General features: G+C 37.6%; 1 protein-coding gene across 3 annotated transcripts in view; it reads left to right on the top strand.

Annotated features, from left to right (window-relative positions):
* Positions 1-27,037, top strand: part of LRRC4C (leucine rich repeat containing 4C) — a 163,759-nt gene that overhangs the window by 50,814 nt on the left and 85,908 nt on the right. Inside the window, exon 1 of one of the 3 annotated variants that reach the window (XM_015537521.2) lies at positions 115-186. The exons of the other annotated variants lie outside the window; for them this stretch is intronic. The gene's annotated coding sequence lies outside the window, so the exon portion shown is untranslated. Of the gene's footprint in view, positions 1-114; positions 187-27,037 lie in introns of those variants that run through there. 3 annotated transcript variants of the gene reach the window in all.

Here is a 27,037-nt window from a genome sequence, read left to right as displayed (position 1 = left end):
GTTGCTTTTGAAGGGTGGATATTCTAGGATGTGGCCTTGTAGAAAAATGTCTTTTTCAGGCTATATGGAATCTTAACATCATCTAGTCCAATCATGTCATTTTGCAGATGAGGAAACAGGCTGAGAGAGAGGGGACTTGCCCAGAGTTACTCAGCTAGTCAGTAACAGACAACAGTGGAGCTTGGGGTAAGTTGTGTGGCCTCTTCGGGCCTCTCAGTGAATCTATAAATTGGAAATGAAGGATAGGTCTATGTGATCTCTCTAAAATTCCTTCTTATTGTAACATTCTACTTATGTTTAATTTTAGATTTCTAACTTCCAGTGTGATTTCCATTTTGTAATAATCCAGAGCCTCTTATAAAAATGATGATAAATATATGCCTAAATGTCAGTGTTCAAGAATTTGGATGAAGGCTAAAATCTGGTTAATAATTTCATATTATGTACAGATACTTATCTCTGTACATGGCATAGATTTGGACTAAAGATTTTGAAAGTGCACCTGGCTTTGAATATTGTTGGTAATTTACTATATTATATCCTAAGACTACAGACAACTTCTTAATTAAACTATAGGAAATGTTTCTTTATTGCTATTGCCTTATGTTGTTTTACTCATTGCTGGAAATTTCGAGTCACATCAATGAGTAGGGTTGCTCAGGAAGTCCTGCCATTATAGGATAGAAATGCCCAAGTTGGTTTGGGTTCATTGAAAACTCCATTGCTTATAAGCAATAATTGGATCTTTTTTTTTCCCTCTCATTTCTTCAGTATGCACAGTTTCAATAAAATGACAGCAAATCCATTATGTAATGGAAGCTATAAAAGCTTTCATCAAGAGTGTGCATGTTTACTGTCTGTTTAGGATAGTCTGGGTTATGGGAGTGGCAAGGGCAAAAGATTCAAGATTAAGACCCACCTGGTGTTTCAAGTCCTTGGCTCCATGGACTTTGGCAGGGGGTTGTGAGGGTAATGGGAGGAGCAAGAAATTAATGTCCTCTTTTTTTTGTCTGTTTCCCCTAAGGTCCCCATCAGGTACAAGTCTTTCCAAACTCTGTGGGATACTTTAAATATCCATTTTCCCCTGTTGAATATGTGGATTCAATTCATTTTTAAAGTACGATTTATAATGCAGAGAATTTTGAGGGTAGGGAGTTCATTGGTTACAGGGGAAGCATCTTTACAACATTGGCATGCAAGTCAGACATTTATTACTAAGATGACATTTGACAAGTTACGCGTGATGGTGTTTACAGAGATATCAAAGGGATGAAATGGAATAATGTATATGAAAGAAATGTGTACAATCGAAAGTATGAAAAATTCTTTATGTTTTCTTATACTGCATATTAAAGGAAATGGACAGGTGTATAGAAAAGAGTGAGGGGTAGAGAAGGAGAGAGTGTGAGAAGAAAATATTTTACTTTTACAATCAAATCATGGTTTAGAGCAGAGACCACTATGATGCAGGTAAAATATTGCTGCTGGAATATTGGATGTCCATGCTTCTTAAAATATTATGTACATTTGAGTCACTTGGGCATATTGTTAAAATGCGCATTCTGATTCATTAGATCTGAGATGAGGTCTGAGAGTCTGAATTTCTAAAAAGCTTCCAGATGCTGCTGATGCTGCTGGTCCCAGCCCTCTGAGTAGCAAGGTTCTATGCCATCAGAGTCATAGGTGTAACCAAAAGTCAACTAAGTATTTTACTAGAAATCAAATTGTTTACATATTTTGGGGGATTTATATATCAAGGGAATACCATCCAGCCTGGCTAATGATGTGCCTCCTCCTTGCCACACAAGAAAAGAGCCTTCAGCCCTTTCTGGTTTTATTATTAAGTGTTGGGAAAGCACTCTGCTTCTCCTGGTTGGGGCTTCTGACTGAAAGACGGTAGCAAGATAGGGGTTTTATATACAGAACAGTTAGCAATAAAGAAGATCGAGGGAACCAACACATTACGAAGGCCGTTGACTTGCTTTTGGTTTCTTTACCGGGTTGTATCTAGTGGAGGTCATTGGGTCTTGCCATAGGAATTCTGGATATGTGATTGGTTGTCTGAAATCTCATTTTTGCCCTGGCACACTGCGTATTTACATTGTCTTATATCACTCATTTCCCTAACAGAAGTATGAACAGGGAGAAAGCATGTAAGATGTTTCCCTCTTTTTATTTTTTAAATTCAGTTCCACACACATTGACGGAGAACTAGGTTACACAGTGGTGAGCTAGGCTCTGAGAGGGGGCCTGAGGATCAGGAAAGGGATCCCGGGTATTGTCAGTTCACATTTAGACATTATTCACAGGCATAATAAATAAGCAAATACAAGGCAGTTTGAATTTAAGGAAAAATATGAGCTCTGCTAAGAACACGATGAAATTTGAAAAAAAAAAAAAAAGAGGCAACAGTGCTGCTGGGGAGGGAATTCAGAAGACATTGTAAAGGAGGAAGAATTGAGATCATGGTCACTTGCACATAGAGGCCAGAAATCAGTTTGAGGCAAAGTCTTTGTCATATTGTAGGTATGTAAGTGGAGAGCAAAAGCAGAGACATAGGTCAGTATAATTCAACTAACACAGTGCTAAGATTGTGTTTGGATGTCCTTCTTTGGAATTCAGGCTAAAGCCTAGAGCTTATGTGGGATTGTTGGAGGTGAGGGAAGCCAGGTCCGGTAGTGTTTTAGCTGGTGTTTCTCTCAAATTTCAGTTTTTTCCTACTGGGTGTAGTTCCCTAGAATCTGCAGGAGAAAAGATCACCTTTTATATAAACACCTCTCCTTGGCAATCGAAACACAACACTTTAGAAGATACATGAATCAGGGATGGGCGAGAGAGAAATGATTCCAAATTGCCTAAAAATATATTCCCTGGGGCACCTGGGTGGCTCAGTGGTTAAACGACCCACTCTTGGCTCAGGTCATGATCTCGTGATTGGTGACATTGAGCCCCACGTCGGGCTCCAAGCTGACAGCACGAAGCCTGCTAAGGATTCTCTCTCTCTCTCCTCTCTCTGCCTCTCTCTCTTTTTCTGTCTCTCTCTCTCTAAAAATAAATAAACATTTAAATATATGTATATATATTTCCATGATTCATTGACTCATTAGGTGCTTCCTTTTTACAACTCTGACACTCAGATGTGTTAAAGATGCTCTCTGCTCTAATTTATGTGAATTTAAATTTCTCTTTAAGTGAATTTTTGCCCTGATAGTTACTTTGGAGTATTATTGGTTGATAATAAAGAGCCTTTCATATCTCTTTTTTTGATATGCTGGTGCTTAGCTATTTCAAAAAAAGTGACTTTACAACCAATTTCTGAATCCTAATTGCCCTGGCTGGTGCCATTGCCTGGGTAGAATGGGGGATGTAAAGCTGGGATGTAAATCTTGGATCACTGTAGTCAATGTGGTCTGAGAATCCAGTGTAGATAGAGGGAGAAAAACCAAAGAACGTTCACCATTATCAAATCCAGGGACAAGTGTGGGGCCAGAGTCAGGAGGTGAAATGAAGTCGTAATTCAAAGGTATTCAGGCACATATCAGGAAACAGTGTGGACCAGTGCCCACTCGAGGAATTACAGTGTGAGGTGTTTGTTCTTACTGGATATTCACTTGTTGGCTGAGACTGGCTTACAGGCACAAGGAAATATTCAAAAACACCATTTCATCTTCCTTGTTATCCACCTTTTGAAGATACTCTCTTAAGAGCCCAGATGAACATGAAACTTCTGTAACAATATAAACTTCAGACTCTTCTGCATCCCAGTGGGCAAAGTGATATACCTCCTCCCAGTGTTGATTTGTTTTAAATTCATTTGAATTAATCAAAATCTAGAAAATATAGACAACAGAGACTCTAGGAGGCTCTAGTTTTATAAAACTCCATTTAGCTGTGGCTGCCAACAGGTCACTGCACCCTTTGTCGTTCATTCTGGCATTGCTTCCTCACCTTTGATGCTCCTGCTTGCCTGCTCAGGCCCGACTCCGGTGGTGTGGGATAGCGTTTTCATTCTTGTGGCCTCTGCTGTCAATTCCAAATTCCCAGTAACAAGCAAACTTCAAGGGCCTAGGTATTTCATACTGAGAGATGTTTTGAGAATCATCTAGCATTCACTGCCTTTGCTTTTCAGTTTAAACAACAAAGAAACAAATAATGCAAAACAAAAAACAAAATAAACAAACCCAAAACCCCTAGACATTGAAAGGAAATAAGGGGGAGGACCAAAGAGAGGGAGGTGAGAATAAGAAAAAGGAGCTGAAGAAATAAAACCAACATTTATTATGTGCTAAAATGTAGCAAACCCTATGCTAGGTTCTTATTATGCAATGTGCTACTTGATTTTGCCATGACCCGGTGTTAAGGTCATCATTGGGCCCACTTTACCAGAGGGTCAAATAGAGCATAAGAGAAAGTCTATTTAGAGGTCATAGTCACGCAGATACTTCCCCCCGTGAAGATACTCCCTTCACACTCCCCGTGAAGGGAGAACCTGGATCTCTCCTGCTTTCTAGAACCATGCCGAAAATGGCAGATGATAGTGGCTGCAAGGAAAGTGACATCCTTTTTTGTCACAAAGTAGCTTAACTATGATATGATACGCCATTTAGATAAAAGGCAGAAGTGGGAAGAGGAAAAGTCACAGATATGTTCCCTTCAACCAAATTACTCTCTTCATTCATTTTTAACCTAACGTATAGGGACTACTTTATGGTGGTAATAATCTTTTTACATGAACATGACCTGTCTTTTCCTTAGTCAGCAATATGCAGTCATGCTGGGTAGTCCCTGAGCTGTATAACGGTTGATATATAGTCTCTACATGCTTAATATGCAGAAATTGATTTTTTTAATAAATCAAGATGACTGTTTTTTTTTTCCTTCATAAGCCATGTCTAGATTTAGATGTTTCTACTAAATGGTGATCTCAGCCCTGCATGCTGATTCTTTAAGGAGCTACATATTAAGCACTTACTAAATACTAGAAACCATGTTAGGAACTGTATTGGTCAGGATTGTCTAAACTCGCTGTGATAACAGATCAACCCTTAAATCTCAGTGGATTAACACGACTTTATTGTTTGTGCATGCTAAGTCTACTGTGGGCCTCTTTTAACCCTCAAGTGATGTGTGAGAGGGTTGGTCTGCCTCTGTCTTATGGCTTTGCCTTCTGAACATGTGGCTTCCAGATTGCTATCACAGGGAGAAGCAAGCTGGAGATAGTTCAGGGCATTCCTCTGCCTTCCGCAGAAGTGACACACTTATATTCTATTTATAATCCATTTGTCAAAAGTCACCTGGCCCCACCTAACTCTGAGGGTGGAGGTGGTGAGGGAGCTGGGAAATAGAATCTTCTCTGTGTCTATAAAAGAAAGAATTAACAGATCCTGGTGAGTGCTGTCAATGATGTATCACAAGTTCTGAAATAACAAAGTTTACATATTTAAAGTTAACGCCTTCTATGGAAGCTAGGGAGACATATGAGGAAAATGAGAATTCCAGGGGAATATCGAGGGCTATATTACGATTTGGCAAAGCCTATAGCTTCTTGAGCCAACAACTGATGTTTTCTTTAGAGCATTTCTTTTTATCCATCTGAAATAATTAAGATTTAAAAGTTCCTTGTGTTGTGTTGTGTTGTTGTGTTGTGTGTGTGTGTGTGTGTGTTAATGTTGTCTGCTTTGTTTTCTTAAATAAAGGTCAAAATGTGTTTAGAAACTAAGCCTGGGTCTTAGACTTTCTCTTCTTGAACCCGTGGCCTTATAGCAGTTATTTCACAGAAGGAAGCGAATTTTCTGTGCTGTGAGTCAGGAAGGCTGGAATGAATCTGTGCAGCCTCATAGTTCTTTCTTTGCGGGGCACTTGTTCTTTATAGATGTCCCAATATTTATGACTGGCATGGCTGCATATCAAGACAGTTTTCTGGCATTCACCATACAAATAGCAAAGCATATGCAACTGCAGAAATCTAAACCTTCAGGAAAAATGAAAATGGAAAAAAAAAAGCCATAATAAGGCCATGCAGGTAAGTTTACGCTTGAGAGTACGAACATGGGTCTGGGTCAAAGAAGACGTGCTGCTAGAAAGTCTAGATGTTCTCTTTTTGTATTTAGTACATAGGTTTTTGTTAAAACTCTTGTTCTTGTAAACAATCAGTGAAGGACTGAAAAATTGGTACCATGTCTATTTGTAAGGAATAGAAAAATAAAATTCTGCACCATTTTTTGAAAATTCTTCTTATGGTGAAAACAGTTTTCACCCTTTGTGGCTTATTTGTAAATTTAATATGTCTTACCCACAGAGTTAAGAATTTGAGCTTTCACTGTCAAGTATTTCCTCTCAACAATTTTCTCTTTACCTTGATTTTCAACTTCTTTGACTTTAAATTATATCCATAAAATGGATTTGCTTTGGCATGTAGACATAGGTTATGACCTCTAAATAAATATTTTCAGTGAATTTGGAAAGCAACTACAATGGCCTCAGAAATTTTGAAGATAAATTAGAAAGAGCCAACTATGAAAATAACACAAGTAATAGTAATGATGATGAGGATAGTGATGATTATATAATGTAATGATGAACATTAATTGGGCATTCATTATGATCCAAGCACTGACTGTTTTATAAGGATATGTTCATTTAACCTACATATTTATAAGGGGCTATTATTAACCTCACTCTAGGAAAGAGCTTAGAGAGATGATAAATAAATTTCCCAATGTCACATGACCAGAAGTTACTGGTTGACCTACTTCAAGTTAACTGAGGCTTGTCCTGCTATAAAGTATCTCACTGGTTTCTAAATGTGTGGATAATCCACTAAACTGAAAGACAACCAAAGGAAACGTCAGCGTAAGTGTGTATTTTAACTTGCATAAAGAAAGTATGTTTTATCAAAAGTACTGTAGTCAGAAAGTCTGGAAACAGAGAGAAGGCAGGAGGAATATGTTCTGCTTTCATCCACGAGTATTCAAAGGAAGAATCTACTACCTAGTGTGGTGGCTCTTAATCAAGAGCAATTTTGTTTCCCCATCCAGAAAACATTTGACAAAACCTGAAGACGTTTATCTCCTCATGACTGGGAGAAAGGGTGCTCCTAGTATCTTGTGGATAGATGCTAGGGCTGTACTGAACATCCTTCAATGCACTGGGCAGCCATGTTGTCCAGCTTCTTGTTGACCAAAATGTCAATAGGACCAAGGTTGATCTTGTGTAAAAGTGTATTCTTATATAGGGAAACTTGTGTAATTAAGGGCTCAGTGTTTGGAGTCAGTGTACTTGATGTTCAGTTCTCGCTCTACAGTTTGACTTTGGGAGTTCAGCTCTCCAGGTTTTAATTTAGTTACTTATATGCTGGAAAGAAATATTCTTACCCTACAAGATTGTTCTGAAGATTAAATGAGAGCATGTATACACAGTGAGTAGCATAGTCCCTGGCTTTCATAGATGATCCATAATGTTAGGTGAGAAAGTGATAAACTTTGGTTAAACAATCATCGTAATGTTTTTGAGACCCTCAAAGAATGCTGTCGAATAGGTACTTTAAAAGACCTGTCTCCAGATCAGACAGCTGTGTTTTAAATCTTGTTTCCTCTACTTCTTAACAGTATGACTTTGGACAAGTGCCTTAGAACTCTGTGCCTCAGTTCCCTCATCTGTAAGATGAGGGTAGTAAGTAATATGTGTCTTCTAGAGTTTCTGTCAGACTTAAAAGAGAGTATAAGTATAAAGTGCTTAGAACAGTGCCTACCACTTAGAAGTGGACAGTTATTAGCACTTATTATTCATTTACTTAATATTGTTAGATAAGACATAGCATATAAATTAATTTTCTAAGTAACTGAACCTTGAAATACCAGCCTCTTAAATATGTCTTGAAATACCTCTTGAAATACGAACACTTTGTTTTATTTTAACAATTAGAATAATGGAAATAGCTCTAAAATTATATTTCAAAATTATTTTCTTATTTAAAAAGGAATGCTAAATAATCGTGATGTTTTATGGTTAATTCAAGGCCTGTGTCATCATGCTATCATGTCTTGTGGTAGATTATGGTACACGAAACTTCTAAAACCATTGAAGTAAGAAGATTTTCTTTACCCTAGCCTGCTGGATGGTTTCATTCTCTTGTCTGCTCTTAAAAAATACTGGTTTTGCTTCCTTGCTATCAAGATCAGCTATCTGACCCTCATAGTCTGTACTTGCCTTTTCTAAATATCTGCATGTTTATTAGTTGATCAGTATTTATTGAACATACTATATATACTGTGCTCTCTAAGGTATGTTAGTGACGAAAGCAAAATAATTCTTTCTTGGAGCTTACTATTTTTCAGAGGTAAACATTGAAAATGTAACACAGGTTCAACAATCATTTAGTTCCAATGTGACCTACACTATTGCTATGCATAGAGGCAGAGCCCTTCAGTGTGGGCTGAAAGACAGTCCAGGCCTTCAAGTGGAATTGATCACGAAGTATCAGCCTGAAAAAGGGAGTTAGCATGAGCAAGGCAAAAAGAACAAGCATTACAAGCAGATGCAATTACAGAAGGAAAGTTCCTTATTTTTGACAGGGTACAGTGTTGAATAAAGGAATTTTTAAAAGCTCGGTATGACTACAGACCAAAATGAATCAAAAGACAGAAAACAAACAAAAACAAAAACAAACAAAAAACAAACAAAAAGACAGACAAAATCCAGGTTTATGGTGGCATTGATGAGGCTCAAAGGATAGCCAGCGTCTCTATCATACAATCCTCTAAAGCACGCAAAAGTTGGCCTTATCCAGTAGGCAATGACAGGCCATTGGGAAGTTTAAGTTTGTTGTTGATATGGTAGATGTTCATGGGAAGACAGGCTTGGAAGTAGGAAAGAATGAAGGTAGAAACACCAGTTTGAAACTGCTGCAGTAGTCCAGGTAGGATGTGATGAAAACAGCCCAAATTGTGTCTGGAATAGAAGCGGTCTCTGATGACTAAGACTCTCCTGAGAGAGGAGGGCTGATATTTAGTTTATGGACTTGGAAAGATTTATTTGTCAGTTTACCTTCTACATTGTTCTTGGCTACATTCCAGAGCATTGAGGTTGATGAATAATCAATTTCCAAAGAGTAAAAACACAAATGTGCAGCAGTAACAAAAATGAAACCGTATTTGTATAATAATTGAAAACCCTCTATTATTGCATTTAATCAGCAAATTTTCCTAATGAGTGATTTTCACCCTCCTGGTTCCTACAAGACTACATTCTGAGTCGATGTACTTTATATATTGGCAGTAGGATATTTCTACCTCAGTAAGCCATGAGGCCTGATAGGAAATTTCATTTATCCTGTCTCACAGAGAAAGTTGTATGTATACATATGCAGACATTTTGCATAAGGCCTTGAATGCCGTATTTAGAAAATTGAATATTCCATTTTGAACATGTATAAAAGCTGTTCAATGGTCAACAGATGTCGATTTCTAAAATATGTGTCTAAAATAGATATAATAATTTCTTTTTCTTAGGATAATTGAGAGAATTAAATATGCTGGATTTAGTATCTAGCATCTAATACATATTTAATAAGTTAATACATTTAAAATACATTTATAATTTAAATATGATTTTAATATCACAGGTTAACTATATGGTTTATGATGAATGTGTATATATTGGGGTGCCTGGGTGATTGGTTGGTTAAGCATCCTACTCTTGATTTCAGCTCAGGTCATGATCTGACATCACAGTTCATGGGTTTGAGCCCCCATATCAGGCTCTGTGCTGACAGTGTAGAGCCTGCTTGAGATTCTTGCTCTCTTTCTCTCTGCCCCTCACTTTCTCTCTCTCTCAAAAATAAATAAACCTTTAAAAAAGATAAATATATACATACGTATATATGTACGTATATATGCACATATATACACTACATTTGCTATTGATGATTATAACAAAAATGGTTGTGCAATGGTATTCAAAATGATGAATAGGTGGGTTTTTTAATGTTTATTTATTTTTGAGAGAAAGAGAGAGAGAGCATGAGCAGGGGAGGGGCAGAGAGAGAGAGGGAGACACAGAATCTGAAGGAGATTCCAGGTTCTGAGCTATCAGCACTGAGCCCGATGTGGGGCTCAAACTCAGAAATGTGAGATCATGATCTGATCAGATGTCTAACTGACTGAGCCACGCAGGCACCCCTAAAATGACGAGTAGTCTTACAGCTATCCTTGGTAAAATTAGTTTTGTTTTTTTGTTTTTCGTGGGTTTTTTTTTTTTTTTTTTTTTTTTGGTTATTTTTGTCCTGGGAAGTTATCATGAATCAGAAGTTAAATGTTAGCTCTGAATATATGGCTTCACATGAGTTGAGATTCTGACCCAGTTTCTATATCCTGCTTTTTCTCATTTGCTTATTCATTTCTTTATTCATTATTTAAACAAATATTTACTGGATCTCTACTTGGTGCCAGCCACTATAACCTGTCTTACAGTCTGGTAGGGAACAAACATGAAAGCAAATGACTGCAATAAAATGGTGTGAACATTGTGTAATACATCCTTTTAAAGTAAAGAGGCATTCCACTCTCCTACATGACATATGGTTAATTATTATGTACATATTCGTCTGTCATTAAACTAAATAGAGAAGAATGGAAATTACATAGAGGAAACATAAAGGAGCATTTCTTTCTAAGTATTTGTTTTTTATTCATTCTCTTGTCTTCATCTACCACCCACCTGCTGAAGACATCCAATGATTATCAGTAATTGCTATCACTTTCTCTTACCCTGGAATCCTATTTCCATCTGACTTTTGGCAATCTGTAGGTAGATGTTCCATAGATATCTCAAATTCATCCTGCTTAAAACAAATGCATTATGTTCCTTCCTCTCACAAAAGATTGTTTCTCCTCCTATACATCTAACCCCTGTTAAATGTATCATCTATAAAGTCATCCCGACTGAGGTTTCAGGACCCCTGTCAATGTTCAGTGGCTGCCTGTAGCCCACAGCCAATAGGTCGTCAGATCTTCCTCACCCCCTGTCAGTTTTCTTCCTCCCCCTTCTAGGGAAACACTGCACACATACCTTATGCCCCAAATTAGTAGGATAAGAAAGCAATTTGCAAGTTGCTAGGCAGCAAGAGTTGAAGAGAAAATTAAGTCAGTGACTTGGTTATTAAGTGTTACCACTGTGTTGTCTCTTTTTCTGTGAGTGGAGAATGTTTCTCTTTAACATGGAATAATAACTTTAAATTATGTTGATCTGTGAACTTCAAAAACATCCTCATACACATTTCCACATTGATACACTTGCTGGATTTCTCTTTCCCTCCCATCACTGATATTTTATGCTTCCAAGGGCAGTTCCAGCTATGAATCTGAGTCCTTTGCCAATGCCCGACTGCTCAGGATCTGAATGGGAAACTCCTACTGTAGTTCATGTTTATAGAGGAGTATGTTAACCATTGCTATTAGTCACTGAAAAGAAGTGATTGACATCACAGTAATGAAAGATACCATAAGTTGGTTTTGATCATATTCTGAGTTGCATTCTGAAACTCATTCAGGCCCTGAAGTTTCATTCTGGTTTACACTCTTCTTTTTTTTTTTTCTTCTGGCTTTCTTTCTTTCTTTCTTTCTTTCTTTCTTTCTTTCTCTTTCTTTCTTTTTAAATTTATTTTTTATTTCTTAAAATTTACATCCAAATTCGTTAGCATGTAGTGCAACAATGATTTCAGGAGTAGATTCCTTAGTGCCCCTTACCCATTTAGCCCACACCCCCCACAACCCCTCCAGTAACCCTCAGTTTGTTCTCCATATTTATGAGTCTCTTCTATTTTGTTCCCCTCCCTGTTTTTGTATTATTTTTGTCTCCCTTCCCTTATGTTCATCTATTTTGTCTCTGAAAGTCCTCATATAAGTGAAGTCATATGATTTTTGTCTTTCTCTGACTGACTAATTTCACTTAGCATAATACCCTCCAGTTCCATCCACAGAGTTGCAAAATGGCAAGATTTCATTATTTTTGATTGCTGAGTAATACTCCATTATATATATATCCCACATCTTCTTTATCCATTCATCCATCAATGGACATTTGGGCTCTTTCCATACTTTGGCTATTGTTGACAGTACTGCTATAAACATGGGGGTGTATGTGTCCCTTCGAAACAGCACACCTGTATCCCTTGGATAAATGCCTAGTAGTGCAATTGCTGGGTCATAGGGTAGTTCTATTTTTAGTTTTTTAAGGAACCTCCATACTGTTTTCCAGAGTGGCTGCACCAGCTTGCATTCCCATGGTTCACACTCTTAAAGAGTGAATTCTGGGGTGCCTGGGTGGCTCAGTCAGTTAAGTGTGTGACTCTTGGTTTCAGCTCAGGTCATGATCTCACAGTTCATGGGTTCAAGCTCCATGTCGGGCTCCACACTGATAGAGTTGAGTCTTCTTGGGATTCTCTCTCTCCCTCTCTCTCTGCCCTCCCCTGCTCACCCTCTCTTTCTCTCTCTCTCAAGATAAATAAATACACTTAAAAATATTAAAAAAAAAAAGAGTCACTTCTAAATTCACACGTGTAAGTGTAAAACTGTCTGGAACATGGTAGGTCCAAAGTAAGTGGTACATCCTTCTTAACCTTGTAGGTTATCTTTGAAAAACTCAGGGAGCATCAAGTTCTCTAAACCACCCTAACCCTAGGATAATGCTAAGTTCCTAAGGAAAATACATTGGAAGAAGAAATATGACAGTTTTCTTTTTTCCTGCTTTCATTTTTTAAAAAGATTTTATTTTTAAGTAATCTTTACACCCAACATGGGGCTCAAACTCCCAGTCCCAAGACTAAGCGTTGCATGTTTTATCAACTAAGCCAGCCAAGCATCCCCTCACTTTTCATTTTGTGTGTGTTCTTAGTTTTTATATCCTGGCACACATGTAGGATGGGGTTAATATTAACTATAGATTAAAAGGAAAAGTTTAAATGTCTTTAAAATGTGGGGTTTTACATGGAATAGGACACAAGGCAGAGAGGAAAAGGCTGCCTGGAGAGGAGGTACAGATAAAGAAGACAATTATTCCTAGAAGAGGTCGAAGAAGAGAAGATTAAAATTTGCTTTGAGTATTTCTAAAGCAAATGACCTATTTATGAGCTCCCATGTGAACTATTTTTCCTTCCTCTTTTGAAGAATTGAAACTTCCAGTGTGTATTTTTTTAATTTTTTTTTAATGTTTATGTATTTTTGAGAGAGAGACAGACAGAGCACAAGCAGGGTAGGGGAAGAGAGAGATGGAGTCACAGAATCCAAAGCAGGCTCCAGGCTCTGAGCTGTCAGCACAGAGCCCAACAAGGGGCTCAAACTCATGAGCTGCGAGTTCATGGCCTGAGCCAAAGTCGGACACCTAACCAACTGAGCCACCCAGGTGCCCCTCTAATGTGTCTTAATGTTTCACATCTTTTTTGGCCCATGTGTCCAATCTGGTGTAATAGACTAGCATTGTTAGCAAACAGTGGTGTCATTGCTGTATACATGGCTGTTGGTCCTCAGCTAAAGTGAGCTTTGCTGAGCAAATAGGTTTTGTGCAGCCACCCTCGACAAATCATTTCCCAGAATGCCAAGGGAAACACTAACGCTGGGTCTTACTTCATCGTTCGTCAGTATGTTCTCCTATTGACCAAATGGGATAAGGGAAAAACGGACCAAAGGAAAAACTTATGATTCACTGACATAAGCCTCCCAAGTGCCACCAAGAGTCATACCTCTGAAGGGATGATTAGTGAACATCCTCACAGAGCAAAGGATCCTTGTTAGCAGCCACTTACAATTCATGGCGGGGCACTTGAGGAAAATATTGCTGCTGCTCACCGTGTTGCCAGTATTCCGCCTTCCGTCTAGATGAATGTAGGATTGTTTGTATAGTGCAGCTTTCAGCGTGGGCGTAGAAGGAAAGTTTATTACCTGTTCTCTCCCCTCCTCTGAGAGGGATTTGTTTCACTTTGAACGAAGAGTCTCTTAAAAAGGCTTCAGGTCGCAATGCATGTTGTAATTTCCTCGAAGTCTGAACGATAGTTCACTTGATCTTAGCCAAAAGGCCGAGAAGCGATTGAATGATAGTTCAAATGATAATCCATGCGGAAGCCACACAAACATGGGATCAAAATTCAACTAGCTTTTTGCTCTGTTGGAAGAATGCAGGGCCTCACACTTAGAGATCACTCAGCAAATCTCCTAGCCTTTCTGACGTTGTTTAGTTGAGATGGACGAATTGGACTCATGTAGCAGAGATGATTGGAGATGAAAAAAGACAAGCTGTAAGATAGATGTGAGTTCATGGAAAGAGGAAAGGCTTTTGGCTGGGGTCTGGGGACTGAGTCAGAAGCACCTGTTATTCTCCCTCCTCTTCTCGGTACCTGCCCCTCTCTCAGCCTTACTTTCCTCTTTTTTTTTTTTAATTTTAACCTTTCGTATTTATTTTTGAGAGACAGAATGAGACAGAGTGCAAGAGTGGGGAGAGGGGCAGAGAGAGGGAGACGCAGAATCTGAAGCAGGCTCCAGGCTCTGAGCTGTCAGCACGGAGCCTGATGCAGGGCTCCAACCCACGAACCATGAGATCATGACCTGAGTTATAAAGTCAGATGCTTACCCAGCTGAGCCACCCAGGTGCCCCCTTGCTTTCCTCTTTGCAAAACTCACTCATCTACCTGTCATGCAGACTGCTTACTGGATCACGTGGATAACATGGGATTCCCTTTGCCCTTTACCTTGCAGGCAGCAAGTCTACCCTGAGCAGTAGCATATCTTAAATTTTTTAAATTAAAATCTATATTCTATGTCCAGTTCCTTACCTTTCAAATAGCCATGCTTAGGCATCTGCGATATTTTGGGGTACTTTGTGTTTCTTTTCCTAGATTCTTACATTCTGTTCTTTTTTTAGCACCCATTGTTTCTACAGTTTGTAACCCTCTTCTCTCAACAAGAAACCACTGACTCAGAATGCGAGGGAATGATCCTGCATTCAAATGAGAAGTTGCAAACCCTCTATCAACCTGTGACTTTACACCTCCCACCTCCCTCCTCTCCTTCCAGAAAACAAACAGACCTGTCCTTCAGCTGTATGACCTTTTGAACCAGATGCATACATACATATTTGGGCAGGGGTAGGGGGGTGGGGGCTAGTGTCAGCAGTAAAGTCATTGACTTAATTCTAACTCTGCAGAGAAGCTGTGTTTGGGGGGCAGGATAGAAGACAGATGGAAGCAGGCTAAAAATCTGTCATCATCATAATCGTCTTCAAAGAAGCATCACCTGCTTACATAGATTGAGAAAGAGAAATATAAGGTCACTTTTACAGGGTCTGATAATCCATTGGATGGAGGGAGAGGAGGAAAGATCATTGGTTTAACATTTATGTAAATTATTCTCAATTTTAAAACCAACTTTATCTGCCAGAGATTCCCACAGTGAAAATTAGATATCGTTTTCTTGCAGCTTCTTCATTCAGTTGATTTGTTCATTATGCCCTCTGCCTGGTTCTTTCTGAGAGAGGACACTCTTTGTATGAGTTGCTAGGTTCTCAGCGCACTGTGTTCCAAAGTTAACATCATGTTACGGCACCATATGGGCAATGACAGAGAATAACAGTCTTTGAGGTCTCACCTTTCAGGAGGGGGAGATGTGAGACTTAATTAATGAATGATGTAAGATCCTTCACAGTCCTGAGATAAAAGATGGTTTGTAAAATCAGAGTAAAATTAGAATTATTTCTCTAGTTCTAAACAAATATGCTGAACTAACAGGCATTTAAATAACTGAATGCAAAATGTGCATTACGGTATGTGTACATGTTCATATATATATATATATATATATATATATATATATATGAAATATACTACATTTTAGTCCTGGAAGGGAATTTAGGCTCTCCCCTTATGTTACGTCTTTAAAAACTGAGGCTCAGAAATGAATTTTCCTAAGATCCTAGAGCTTATTAGGGCCAGATACCAAGCCAGAAACCAGATTTCTTAGACCCCCTGTTTTGTGCAACATGCAAGACTGCCTCATTATAGATGTTCTGTATAGAGTATATGGAATCTGACCAAGAACAAAGGAGAAATGCTTTGTGACTGGCCTTGAACCATTTTTAAGCATAAGTAGGATTATTACTGTTATATGAAAGATCGTAAATGATTTTCATCCCATTGGGCATAGGAGAAGATAGAGGCTTAGAGCCAACTCTGTGCTAGGGAAATATTACTGGCAGCAATCCATGTCATTTGCCAAGGCAACAACCACCTTCCACATTGAGTGGTGTTTGATGTATCATTGTGGTGGAGTGGAGGCATTGTTGAAAATTGCTCATAGGAAGTACATAGAGCTTTTTTGGTATAGCAGGCCAAAAAAAGACTCAGAGTGAATTTATTGGCCGAATATTGATACAGCTTTAAAATTGTTGCTGATAGGGTAGGAGCAATCTGAATCATAATGGAGTGAGCTCTGGACTTGAGATTCAATACCCAAACCAACATTCCCCTTACAAACTGTATGAGTCCTGACAAGTCATTGCATTTCTCTGAGTCTCAAGGTACTCTTTTCAGAAATCAAACTAATAATTTCTAGATCATATAGTTTAGGGAGAATTAGAAAATATAATTTGGATAAAGTTGCATTGCATAATGTTTATAACATATCTTGTATCTGAATCTAAAGAAACCTATCCAGAGACATTAGGAAGCATGTTTAGGGTTTGTTATGTAGAAGGCAGTCCTCCAGAGACCAGCAATGGAGGAGAAAGTATTTATGTAACCAATTAGGACATCTATATTATCTACTAATTATGTAGCTTTCCTCTAATATCACACTTCTAGATGTTATCATCCATTGCCCTCCATATGAGTGAATAACAGCTCTTGAAAAGAGTGAAACAAATAAATAAAAAGAATCTATTGTGTTGGAAGTTTTATTTTTATAGGAAAGTTCCATCTTCCTTGTATTTTATGTTACTTGGTGTGTGTGTGTGTGTGTGTGTGTGTGTGTGTTTAATTTCATGTTGGCCCCAGAGTCCGCTTAATCACTTAATCCTAAAGTTTTAAGGAAGCCATATTTATCTCTTTTTTTTTTTTAGAAATTTATTGTCAAATTGGTTTCCATACAACACCTAGTGCTCATCCCAAAAGGTGCCCTCCTCAATACCCATCTCCCACCCTCCCCTGCCTCCCACCCCGATCAGCCCTCAGTTTGTTCTCAGTTTTTAAGAGTCTCTTATGCTTTGGGTCTCTCCCACTCTAACCTCTTTATTTTTTTTCCTTCCCCTCCCCCATGGGTTCCTATTACGTTTCTCAGGATCCACATAAGAGTGAACACATATGGTATCTGTCTATCTTTTGGTTTGTATTTTTTTCCTCCAGTGGGGTTCAGGCTAGTTCATGACAAAGTTATAGATATTCATATAGCTCATTTTGTTGTTGTTGTTTCTGTCTAAGACTAATGGAATGTAGGCCAATGTTTCAGGTAGCTTCATGTGGATAATTCATGTTTTTATACAGGCAGCTTGTAGGGATTCATTTCCACAATGTCTTATTGGTCTCTTCACATTTTATAGTTACTTTAAGTCCTAGTCAATAATAGTGGCCTATTCAACAGTTTCCTATGGGTCACTGTGGTAATTCCATTTTATTTTAAGGGATGGATCCGTCTCTATCTATCTAACATTGTTTGGGTGAGGGAAACACCCATTCTGCCTGAGGGAAGATGACGGAAGACAAACAAAATAACCTTCAGGGATATTTCAACTTTACAAAGCTATGGAAGCAAAATCAGTAAAATTAAATTGAATGGATGTCATGAGTCTTATTGTGGTATTAATGATTTTCATTCAGAATGGCTTATTAATTCATTTAGTGCCTATGTTGTTACATTGCTCTTAGATTATGGGGAGACAAAATGAGTGAAAATTATGTTCCCTGTATGAAGTAGCTCCAAGTCTGTTGGGGCACAGGACCTGGAGAGGGACTTGTACTATAGTGTGGTAGATACAATGCAAATACCGTGACAAAACTGTTTTGTTAAGTTCTCCTAACTGATTTTGGGGTGGAATAGTTTCTGGAAATATTTTCCAAAGAGCTAATGCTTGAGCTAATGTGGTAGAAATTAGTCAGGAGAAAAAGATTGAAGAATATGAGTTCTTATGCTGTCCCATGCCATTTTAATCTGCCACTCCAGTGCTGGCGGATGATAAAACATTATACTTTCAGGTGGCCCTTAAAGTAACAACTAAGAGAACATAACAAAAAACAAAAAACAAATAGACTATATTGTTAGAATTACAAGAAGTGGTAGCAAAGGAAGAACTACTTGCCAGCAGGTATCTTGGGATGAAGGTGTCTTGGGATCAAATTTGATAGCAAATAGGCTAAACATTTTAACATGCTTCATAGTAAATGTGTGTAATCACAACAAATCTGTAGGTAAATTTATTACTATATCCAGTTAAGAGATGAAACAATAAATAAAGATTTATAAGAAACAGTACATTATTTTCTCATATGCATATAGATAGTTGAGCTAAGAACTGATTTACTTGAATCTAAAGATTATGATCTTTGGGCTATGTTGCCTTGTCTTTATAAATCGCATTTGTTTTATTACATTTATTTTAGGCCCCACAAGTCTTGAAAAGTGTAAATTGGAGAAAGTTTAAAAAAGCCAGGCAAATAATGAAAGAATTAGATGGAGGGGCATATAAAATAGATTAAAGGGTATTCAATAAAGCCCAAGTTATGGGCAGGGGATTTATACATACATGCTGAAAGATATAAATGCTAAATGGAACTGGAATTATATATAACCTAGATCCACATTATATAATAAGGATTTTAATAAATGTGGAGGCTATTGAGTATTTGACAGCCTCTATAGAATAAAAAGCTCTTGGATTTTGAGTCATCTCATGGGAAATACTGGAAGCTAAATCAGTTGAGGAGTATAAAACTAAATTGGATGAAACATCTCTAATCTCCAAAATGATCTCTCTGTGTAAAATGCATGCAAAAACACACATACGTTCAAACTTCTAGTTTTTATGAACTACATGTCTCTCTGTGTATTTAAATAATGGTTTTAATCTAAGTAGGTAAAAAAAAGTTAGAAGAGGAACTCTTTTTGAAAGTCAATCTGTAGGCAGAAACTAAAGCATTATAGGATAAGTTTTAGAAACTGAAGACTCCTTACAGTTGGATGGAAAACATGCAGTCATTTAAAAATAATTAGTTTTGCAAAGGGATACATGAATGGAAGGTCTTGGAAAGGAGGCAAAGAATTAATTTCCCAGAAGGCTCTGCAGATAAAATTGTGGTTGGCACATTTCATTCTGCAGATACACCTCTTATTGGTATCTTGTCTGTTCTCTTGGGTGACATTTTGAAATAGTGCGTGCTCGGATGATTGTCCAATAATGCAAATGAGAAAGACACCTTTCAGACATTTCATTCTAGACAGACACTCTGGTCAGTTCCTTCTTAAGGAGGTCTAAAAAGAAATAGAATTAGTTGCCCAGACTTCTGTTAAGTGGGAGTTCCAGACTCCTTATCCTATCTAATCCCCTTGGATTCTCACTATTTAGCATGGACAAGAAGTTCATGATACTGAAGGGAACCATCCATATGGCTTGATATTTTCTGTTTGTTTGCCCTGAATCCTGGGGTCACACTAGCACTGATGTTCTCTTTATGCTTACTTAAATGCTAATGCCCTTTCTATTTTTTAAAAAAGTTTTGTATATATTTCATTTCTTGCATCCTAAATCAATGCAGGACTCAACTCCTTCTCTAATGACATGATAAGATACGATGCTATTTTTCCCATTTTAACTGGTACCAACTGGACTCAGTGGAATCTGTCATGTTATCCCTATTGCAAACATAATAAAGGATGGACTCTTTATCCTGCCACTCAAAGTATTTTATAATATGAAAACAGTCTATATTTCTAACCTTTTCTTATATTTTCTTTTCTATATTTCTTGACCTTTTCCTACATATGCCTTTGCTCCAGACTGGTGACTACTCACTGTTCCCCAACCTTGGCTCATGTTTTGCCACTTTCCAGCTTTTGCGCAAAGTGTTCCCTCTGTCTCGGCAACATCTCTCTTATTCCTGTGCCCTCTCTGCTCTATTTACATTGTCTACCTATTGAAACTGTACTATCACCTTCTAAAAACAAAAACAAAAACCAAAAACCAAAAAACCAAAAAACAGGTCTTGATCTTCCCTGCTAATGAGGTCCAACCCTTCTTTGAATCTATATCGGATTTGTCTGGCATCTACCCTGTGGACTCATCATAATCCACTGTGGGCCCTCATTGTAATATCTGAAGTTTTGTTTCAGGGATTTTAACATGGAACATAACAGATAATTATTTATTGAATGTATAAGAATTATTTCTTTGAAATTTATTGTTTATTCAAGTGAAAACTAAATTCAGAAGCAATCTAAATGCCCAGACATAGGGGAAATGAATATCTGTGCTATAGCACGTTCATATAGAGACTGTACTACAGTCATTAAAATTAGGTTTACAAGGAAGGTTTTTTGTTCTTTTTTTAAAAACTCCAGTTAACGTACAGTATTATATTAGTTTCAGGTGTACAATATAGGGGTTCAGCAATTCTGTACATTACTCAGTGCTCATTGTGATAAGTGAACTCTTAATCCCCTTCACCTATGACATGCATGCCCCCTCTCACCTCCCCTCTGGTAACCATCAGTTTCTTCTCTATAGTTATGTGTCTGTTGTTCAGTTTGTCTCTTTTTTTCCCCTTGTTCATTTATTTGGTTTCTTAAATTCCACATATGAGTGAAATCATGTGATATTTGTCTTTCTCTATTTCATTTAGCCTTGTATTCTCTAGATCCATCCATGTTGTTGCAAATGGCAAGATTTCATTCTTTTTTTTATGACTCAGTGATATTCCATTAGGTGCACAAGGAAGTTTTAATGCTGTGGGAAGATGATTGTAATATACAGTAAATTCTTGCCATCCACAAGGAATTCTTCCTGTTGTCTTCAGAAGTGACTCTGTACAGTATAATATTGTCACTAACCCTTACTCCTTATTTCCAATGTGCCTGGTCATCTTGAATTGTCCTGTAACTTACTTGATCCGTCACTTGTACATTACTTGGCTCTCTGTGTAACTGTTTTATTAACTATGTAACAGGTAATAACCGTTACGAGGATCAAAAAAGATACCTCGATACAGTACTTACTTACCTCAGCACCGGAAACATAGCAAGTCCTCCTCGAAAGTAGCTACTTGTATATTCAGGATCTAGTATGGTGCTTAGCTAAATGAACAACTGTGGAGTGAATGAAGAGGTGTGACAGTATCTGAACTCAAGGCTGATCGGCAGTCTTCATTGTGCTTCCCTACCTCCCAGTGACATCCTTGCATTAATGCAAGCTATTACATATGCAGCAGTGAATACAGAGCAAAACAGCCACATTGAGGTCAAAATTATGGGCCACATAATAGAATCATTCATCAGCTTAAATTATTCATATCCCCTCATGATTCAAATATGTATCTTAGAAAAATACAAATCATTGCAAGTCAGGGGCATTTGAAATTAGGTAAGAACAGTTGAACATATGAATGCCAAGGACCGTTGTAGTGTTAAGAAAGGGAAGCTGAAAGTAAATTAGAGATACATAGGATTGTAAGTACTTATGTTAAAAAAAAAAAATAGGGATGGAAAAAGGCTGAAAAGAGCTAACAAATATGCCAAAATGTTAAGAGGAATTTTATTTTTATCATAAGAGTGTGTATTTTATTTAAATATTTTGTGTATTTTTCAATATTCCATTAGGTTCCATTCTATTTATAGTAAGAAAAAATATGATAAAAATTAACTCAGTTCTCCAAAAGTTCAAACATTGAATTTAATAGCCACAGATTGAGAGCTTTTAGAGGTTACATGCCATTTGAAAGCTGTTGCCTTGGCCAATAATATGGATTTTTATGCAGATCAAATGATACATTTTTATTTTTATGCATGTTGAATGTCCTATACAGTATTGACAGTGATGAATTAAAATTTCAGGAATACTTTGTGTTCTTGCAAGGTCACCCAAGGATGGTAGTGATCGCTCCCATGTAGGCTTTCATTCTAATGAGTATAATTAGGAATAAAAAATGGTTTTTACAAGTCAAATTCATATCTAAGCTGCAAAATCAAATAGATTGACTGATGGCCTCCATCCACCAGTACTCTATATGTATCTACCATGATGTGGGTATGAAAAGCCTACTGCAACAAAATGCTCAACTCCTAAAACTTTTATGATACTTAACAATTTTTGGCAGGCTTAAGAGTTGACAGAATTTTCTGCCATAAATCTTGACACATTTCAGTGATTTTCACTCCAGCACAGAAGACAAGTGATTATAAAAAACAAAACAAAAAAACTCAAAACCCAAAAACCAAAAAACAAACAAATGAACAAAACATAGTCTTAAAAGATTTACCATTGAGAGACATTTGGACAATTGGAAGCAACATGTAAAGTAGGCCTGGTGAAATGCAATTGAGGGTCATTTGGCGTGTTGAAATTCCCTTGAAGGAGGAGGGATACAACTCTTCCCTTATTTTTGACTTTTTTTTTTTTTATGGGAGAAATGAATGATTCTGTTGTAATCCATTTATCTACTATGGACAGTGGGCTATTCTAGGTACTGGGAATGCATCGGTGGAATAAAACAGACAAAACTTCTGCCCTTTTGGGAATTTACAATTTCGGGTGTACCATAGGTGGGTTGATAGAGGAGAGGATGATAGTAAACAAATAGATCAAGTATGTCCGTGTCTAGAACAGCGCTGTCTCATAGACATTTCTTCAATGCCAGTAATCGTCTTTTGCTGTGCTTTCTCATACGGTAGCCGCTAGCCAGATGTGGCTATTGAAATAAGCCTAGTATGACTGAAGGGCTGAGTTTTAAATTTTAACTCATCGTAACTAATTTAAAGTTAAACTTAAATAGCCACATGGGAATAGTGGCTACCATATTGGAGAGCAAAAGTCCAGACAGATAAAAGAGCTCAGAGTACATATGAAGACTGTAGAGGAGGGGTGCCTGAGTGGCTCAGTCAGTTAAGCGTCCGACTTCGGCTCAGGTCATGATCGCGCGGTTTGTGAGTTCAAGCCCGCATCGGGCTCTGTGCTGACAGCTCAGAGCCTGGAGCCTGCTTTAGATTCTGTGCCTCCCTCTCTCTCTGCCCCTCCCCCACTCTCACTCTGTCTCTCTCTCTCAAAAATAAACATTAAAAAAAATTAAGAAAAAAAAAGAATGTAGAGGAATGCCTGCAATTATAAACAGAGTGGTGAGAAAAAGCATCTTGAGGAGACATATGAGTGAATATCAGAAGGGATGAAAGAGGAAGCCATGCAGATATTTGGAGAAAAATTGTTCCAAACAGAGGGACTGGGAAGTACAGAGGGCTTGATGTGAATGCCACCCGGTTTGTAAGAGGAATGGCAGAAATGACAGTGTGATGTAATAGAGTGAGTGTGTGAGCAAAAGGTAGGAAGTGAGACCCAAAAGCCTGTGGTCATGGTGAGTAATCAGCAACTCCACCCTAGTTTTAATTAATTAATATCTATATACACACACACACATATATTATGAATAATTCATATATATACATTAATTAACACATAACATTAATGTATTAACCACATATATACATATACATATACATAAAACCCCTTGTTGACCTGAAGGTCAGCTAGAATATTTTATCAGGCCATATTTTTATTTTATCAGAGAGCCCAGAATTTTAAATGTTCTGTGATTCTGAGTAGCTCCTGGGTATTTCCCCACCATGCCGAGAAACATTTATGACCACAGCCATCCTGAGGTCTCTCCTTTCCCCAGCAGATTTGTTGTTTGCTTGGGATTGAGTTTATCTTGAAAATTGAAATGTAATGGGAACATGTTATGGGAGAAAATATGCCAGTTTTTATAAGCAGACAACTCTGTAAAATTAATGAGAATTATAGGTCATGGTGGAGAAGGAGATGTGAATGCAAAACATTTTTAGAATAGAGAGCATTAGTCACGTAAAACTGTACAGGATGTTAAAGAAATTGCAGGTATTCAGATTTTTCTTGAATTTCATCTCACTGAAATATACCTGTCACATTTTAAACCTTCTCGACACACATTGACACTTAGCTGCCATATAATAGACTTTTATCTTGGAATTTGGCTTTACCTGTGACTTTACTTGTTACAGGAAACTGAATTCTTTGTAAGGATAGTTATAATTCCCTCTTTCCAAAGTTTATTTTTAATCAAGAAGATGTATACACAGGGACATATTTTTCTTCAGTTAGGCTTCAATATTTGGAATTGCTATTCTCTTCATTTACTTTCTTATTTATTTAGTTAGCTTGTTATAGAATTAGTAAATAGTCCTTATATAAGGAGAAATGGGAAATGATGAGAAGAGGCATTAACATTATTTGAGTGCCCACTCTGTAAAATAAACGTAATTCTGTCTGTTAGGTTTGAGTGACATAACACATTTACAAAACAATGCACAATGGCTTTTATCATCATTGCCTTACGCATACATACTATGCACTGTACATGTATTACCACATTTCATTTGTATGACAGACTAGCTAGTGATGCTTTAGTTTAAAGACAGGAAAGTAAGGCAGTAACAAAAATTTGCTGAAATACACACATTTCTAGTACGCGATAGAACCTGGACTCAACCCAGAGCCTTTTTTTTTTTTTTTTTTAACCATAAAACCTATGTTCCTTCCATCACATTCTCCCTCTCCACTTATAATTTAATAACATCGGAATTATACTCTTTTACATCCTGGTATATTTACTCTTATTAAAGTTACTTACTCTTGCTAGGCTTTATTTTCCTGATCCTTAAAATAGGATACTAAAATTAAATGTTACAAAGTTACTGTACTATATGAGATAATTCATATAAACACACAGCAAAGTGCTTAGGATAAGTAATCACTCCATAAATGTTAGCAATTATTAATTATTTTATCTAAGCTTCTTGTATACATTAGTAGGAAATGGAAGAAATTATTTGGCGTGCTACGTCCATGTGGTATAATAAAACTGATTTTATAAATCTGCTGTTCCTTCAGTCTTTCCAGCCATGCTCCTCTTAAATTTGAATCTTCCATAATTTACAGATTATGAACAACCAGATACCATTATTAATGAGCTTAAAGGAAAATTGATTAACCGCCTAATGACTTCCTTCCTCAGAACTGAAAATTATCCTGGATTTCCTCAGATGCTCTGTGACTGCCGCTGTCTGTCTGTAATCAGGATTTTCGGAAAAATTGACTTTGGCATCTTATTGTTCACCCTGCATTTCCCACCCTTCCAAAAAAACTTGAGGTCTTCCCATTACTTAGTAACAAGTCATCAACTTATTACCAACCCTGTTCCTTTGTGCTTCAAAACATTGGCAGACACGCTGATGATGCCTTTGGTTTCTAAAACTTTCCTGTTTTCATAACTCGGGAAATTCACGAAAAGATGCTGTGTTGTTCTTCTAGTTTCTGGGGATCCCCCTGGGTCTTTCTCTTGCAATTCTGGGCTCTTTCTGGGTTGTCCTAACTCCCTTATTTCCCCAACTTCTATTTCATGGTCTCATTTTAGAAGTGAGCTAGCCTGTTGTAATCCAACAATCCATGGTCCATTTGGTATCATGGAAGCCTTGTCTTTCTACTGAAAAACAAAGCAAAAAACAAACAAAAAAACAAGCAAACAAACAACAACAACAACAAAAACACTTCCCTAGTCAGACAAAAAGAAAAGCCCTAGATGGCACCACTTTGCACCTCTCAGGTCACAGTTTGATCCACAGAACATAGGGATAATTAGGGAGAAAATAAGGGAAATCTGTGTTTTGTTGGTGTCTGAATCTTTTTGGCTGGCTAACTTTGGGAACCAGTCATGTGGGCATTTTAGCCCTGAGGAAACATGGGGGCTTGTGGTGGCTCGGAGAATGTTCTATCATCCAGCTTCCACCACAAATGAAATTGTTAGGTTTGTCTTCATTAGGCAAATACTAGCAGAAAATATGAGTCACAGTACAGGTGGGGTTCTAGTCATAGTAGAAATTTATAGGTTTACCAGTTACATATTTAAGTAGAAAATTTTTTAAAAAATGTAAGAAGAAAAGTAGGGGATGAGTGGGGTTTCTGTTCTTACAGGTAAGTAAAAACTTTCCCCAAAGAGTGGATGCTGAGAATAGGGCACAAAGATATTATATTAAAAAGGATCAGTGTTTGAATAGTAGTCTTTTAACAAGGAGGAATTTTCCTTCTTTTTATTTGCTCCACTTGTTCACGAAGAGATTAATCTCATTACCAGCTTTGAACAAAGAAGACCATGTTTCTAGACTCACAGACCTTTTGTCTCTCAGTTTTCTTGAATGCTTCACAAATTTCTCTCTCAGTTCTTTGGCCTTTGGGCTTGCCAGAGAGTATTTGTTCTTTGAGCCTTCTCCCTAGGCTTTTTGCCTTCCTAGAAGATCTTAATTCTTTTCTTTGTTTCTTTCTCCAGCCGTTCCTGAGCTTGGTTCTGTCCCAGACTGAGTGTTTTCACTCCATGGAGAAATTTCCATGGGCCCCCTCACATTCAGGCAGTCAGTGCCAGGATTATATCTTTTATTTATTTCTTGGACCCAGCAGGGGTTTCCTGCCTGTTTTTGTACGTCCGTTTCTGAGTTAATTGGACTAATCAAGCCAATGAATTTTCCCGAAGTTGTTCAACAACCATTGTAGCTCCAAGAGCTCTCTGGACAACAGTCAAAGCAGTTAATCGGTGGCACCCTCAAGGGCCGAGTTTAGTTTTGCTGGGCATGTTTTGAGAGCACACTGCACCAACTAGAAAGAGTTCCTGCCATCCTGAAATGTATTAGGCTTCTGGGACATATACTTCAAACATGATAAAATCATGGATGTGAAAGTGCTTAGTAAGAAAGATGAATATACAGGCAAGTTTAGAGGG

Source organism: Panthera tigris, chromosome D1, assembly GCF_018350195.1.
Source record: "Panthera tigris isolate Pti1 chromosome D1, P.tigris_Pti1_mat1.1, whole genome shotgun sequence".
NCBI classification, from domain to species: domain Eukaryota; kingdom Metazoa; phylum Chordata; class Mammalia; order Carnivora; family Felidae; genus Panthera; species Panthera tigris.
This window is presented reverse-complemented; position numbering and strand designations above follow the sequence as displayed.